General features: G+C 43.0%; 1 non-coding gene across 1 annotated transcript; it reads right to left on the bottom strand.

Moving 5' to 3' along the window:
• Nucleotides 1-1,361: 1,361 nt before the first annotated feature.
• Nucleotides 1,362-1,437, bottom strand: TRNAA-AGC (transfer RNA alanine (anticodon AGC)). Its single transcript has one exon. It is a non-coding gene; the product is annotated as a tRNA-Ala (tRNA).
• Nucleotides 1,438-4,259: the final 2,822 nt, after the last annotated feature.

Here is a 4,259-nt window from a genome sequence, read left to right as displayed (position 1 = left end):
CACAAACTGGCATCTCACTCAGCACTCCACCATCTTGGCTGCTTCTCCTGGCCACATGGCCTCTTTCTGCTCTCTCTCTGCTCCCTCTGCTCTCTCATGCTAATCACCCCAGGAACCAAGAGAGCAAACTCTCGTTCTGCCCCCATTTTATATTGTAGCTTCACAACCTCTAATCCAATATACAAAATAGGGAAGTCTCTAATACAAAGTCACTTCTCTGAGGCATGATTGGATTGTACCACCCCACATCAAAAAGGGTGGGAAAGGCTTAATCCCAAAACCAAGCCCCAGGCTACAAGGATTCTCAACACACATTAATATCACCTGGGTGACGGCCTCACGTGGGCAGCGGCGTTTTTAACAAAGTGAGCATAATACATTTTATCTGCCCAACAATGACCCTCAGGATTTCCAAGTGCTATAAATTCTCTATATAGTCCTCTCCCCTGGAAAGTTGAGCCAACTAGGTTTCAAATCTATGGATTTATGCTTCCTACCTTTTTTCTCATTTTATCCTTGTTGGGCAGATAAAATATGTTATGCTCACTTTGTTAAGGATGGCGCTGCCCACGGGGAGGCCGTTGCCCAGGTGATATTAATGTGTGTTGGGGGCAGGCAGGATCATTATAGCCTGGGGCTTGGTTTTGGGATTAAGCCTTTCCCACCCTTTTTGATGTGGGGCGGTACAATCCAATCATGCCTCAGAGAAGTGACTTTGTATTGGAGACTTCCCTATTTTGTACATTGGATTAAAGGTTTTGAATCTACACTATAAAATGGGGGCAGAACGGGAGCTTGCTCTCTTGGTTCCTGAGATTATCATTAGAGGAGAGAGCAGAGGGAGCAGAGCAGAGAGCAGAGAGCAGAAAGAGGCCATGTGGAGTCAGCCAGGAGAAGCAGCCAAGATGGCGGAGTGCTGAGTGAGATGCCAGTTTGTGCAGAGTTTGTATCTGGGATAAGGAAGGAGATGGGGAACTGTTGGGCAGATAAAATGTATTATGCTCACTTTGTTTTTTTGGTTTTTTTTTCTTTTTTTTCTTTTTTTTTCTTCCCTCATTTTTCTGAAGCTTGGAAACAGGGAGAGACAGTCAGACAGACTCCCGCATGCGCCCGACCGGGATCCACCCGGCACGCCCACCAGGGGCGACACTCTGCCCACCAGGGGGCGATGCTCTGCCCATCCTGGGCATCGCCATGTTGTGACCAGAGCCACTCTAGCGCCTGAGGCATAGGCCACAGAGCCATCCCCAGTGCCCGGGCCATCTTTGCTCCAATGGAGCCTTGGCTGCGGGAGGGGAAGAGAGAGACAGAGAGGAAAGCGCGGCGGAGGGGTGGAGAAGCAAATGGGCGCTTCTCCTGTGTGCCCTGGCCGGGAATCGAACCCGGGTCCTCCGCATGCTAGGCCGACGCTCTACCACTGAGCCAACCGGCCAGGGCTATGCTCACTTTGTTAAAGATTACGCTGCCCATGAGGAGGCCATTGTCCAGGTGATATTAATGTGTGTTGAGAATCCTTGTAGCCTGGGGCTTGGTTTTGGGATTAAGCCTTTCCCACCCTTTTTGATGTGGGGTGGTACAATCCAATCATGCCTCAGAGAAGTGACTTTGTATTAGACTTCCCTATTTTGTATATTGGATTAGAGGTTTGGATTTCTACACTATAAAATGGGGACAAAACGGGAGCTTGCCCTCTTGGTTCCTGAGATTATCATTAGAGGAGACAGCAGAGAGCAGAGAAAGGCCACGTGGAGGAGGCCAGGAGAAGCAGCCAAGATGGTGGAGTGCTGAGTGAGATGCCAGTTTGTGTAGAGTTTGTATCTGGGAGAAGGAAGGAGATGGGGAACAGAGGTGAATAAGTCTGGTGAGCTAGAAACCTTTGATTCTAGGAAACTCGGATAAGTCAGTGGCTTTGTGAGCACTGAATGTGAGTGGGTTTTGGAGCCCAGTGTGTATTTTTACTTGCCCGCCGGGTGCAAGCTAGAATTAAAGACTATGGCCCATCAGTTTTTGGCTCCGCTGTTTCTTTGCCGACTGTACGAATCCAATGCGAACCTGCCAGGAGGCGGCTGTGATAGTGGCCTTGGCCCTGGCCTTAGATACTGGCTTTACAGGAACTGAGGAGAATAAGGCTGGTGAGCTAGAAACCTTTGATTCTAGGAAACTCAGATAAGACAGTGGCTTTGTGAGCACTGAATGTGAGTGGGTTTTGGAGCCCAGTGTATGTTTTTACTTGCCCGCCGGGTGCAAGCTAGGATTAAAGACTATGACCCACCAGTTTGTGGCTCCGTTATTTCTTTACCGACTGTCCGAATCCAATGCGAACCTGCATGGGCCAGGAGGCTGCTGTGATGGTGGCCATGGCCGTGGATACTGGCTATACAATCCTTAAAAACCTCTGGTTACGAAGAAGATAGGTTCTGTAGGTTTGTTCTTAAGTTGAATTTGTATATAAGTTGGAACAGGTACATTTACTTATTAAATGAAACTTAGACAGATGTTTGTCTTAACATACTATTTATTTTTACCTTTCTGTACATATAAATACTTAAACATATTGAAAATTACAGAACCTATTCTGTTTATAACCTGGGGACTTGTAGGATCCTCATATCTTAGATGAGGAAACAGACTCAAGAGATTTTGTAACTTTTGCAAAAGGTAACGTAGATAGCAAAGGGCCCAGGGACCTGCTCACTTTCATAATATTTGATCTTCTCATTAATGTTGCTTCTATGCCTGGAACCAGACCAGTGCAGCTAGTAATTCCAGGTCCTGAGTGGGAATGGCACAGAATTAAGAAAGTAGGCTTCAAGAGCAAAAAGGTGGCCTCGGGAGGTCTCTTTGCAACGCAAGAGATAGCTTGCAAAAAGCGTCTCCTCCCCCATCCCTGCTTTATTTATAAGGCAAAGTGAAGTCATTAACAAATCAAAGAGATCATTAAAACGCATTTCCAAGGCAACCAAAAAATTCTCTCAAGTGCAGAAAACTCCCACCATATATAACATCTTAACTTCACAAAACAAAAGATAAAAAGAAAACAGCCTCAAGTCTCTCTATGGGACATGGGGGATAGGACAAGTAGAAACAGTCCAGCATCTCAGCTAACATGGAGCTGTAGAGAAAAACTTAGCCTTTAGCAACTTCACTAAGCAAGTGAGGTGGGGGTTTGGGATGAGTGCAAATACTCAGCTTCATATCCAATATGGAGGTGCGGTGTGTGGGGGGAGAACTTAGCCTTTTGCTAAGCCTCAAACTGCAAGGGCTTTGCCACTAGCAGTCTCCCATGCTTCTACTTTTCCTTAGCTCCTTCTGGTATTTCTCAGGCATCACAAGAAAAAATCACAAATATCTCTCTTTGGCTGATAAACTGGTGTCCCAATTTAGCCATAATTATTTTTTAAGAATAAAGTAAAAAAATTGCACATTTATTAACATATAGAAATAAATTGTATAGTTATAGAGTTTTAATACCTGGAAGAATTTTTTTTGTGTTTGAGATGAAAATTATTCTGTTAGTCATACTATTAATTGGTTTAAAAGTGTTTCCAAATGTCAAGGTGAAACCTAATATGAAACTATTCAGCACTGTGCAAGGCAATTTCCCAACCAACATCTGTAGTCCCTGTTGATTTGAATTTGGAAGTCTTATACTCTTGAAAATTGCTTTAGATTGTACTCTGTGTACTTACATGATTTCTGGGGATTACATTTTTAAAAATAAATAAATAATGACTAGTAATTATCAGTAACATTTCTGGGAAGTTCAGAGATGTAAAAGCAATTGAAGTCCAGACAAATGTTATCATCCAGAGTGAAAAGGGCATTGGCCACATTCTCTCCTTAGACAGGGTTCTTCTCTCAGAACAATACCCACACTGCTGCCAAGATTAATGAAATTGCTAAATCTGGAACATGAGAGACTTTGAAAGCTGTTTAATGAAGATGATGAAGAAAAATATGGCCAAATGCTATTTCTAGATATGGCATTATTAGTTACTTTTTATTGTATGGTTGCATACTTTTAGATACAAATGTTTTTCCTGTAAATTATTAAGTAACTCTTTATATTGATATTGTATGTAAAAATGGTCATACCTGATTTTATTCATTTATTTTTATAATTACTTTGAATTTATTGGGGTGACATTGGTTAATAAAACTATATGGGTTTCAGGTGTACAATTCTGTAATACATATACTGTGTATTGAATTGTGTGTTCCCAACACAAAGCATCTCCTGCCATCACTATTTATACTTT

Source organism: Saccopteryx leptura, chromosome 3 (assembly GCF_036850995.1).
Source record: "Saccopteryx leptura isolate mSacLep1 chromosome 3, mSacLep1_pri_phased_curated, whole genome shotgun sequence".
NCBI classification, from domain to species: domain Eukaryota; kingdom Metazoa; phylum Chordata; class Mammalia; order Chiroptera; family Emballonuridae; genus Saccopteryx; species Saccopteryx leptura.
This window is presented reverse-complemented; position numbering and strand designations above follow the sequence as displayed.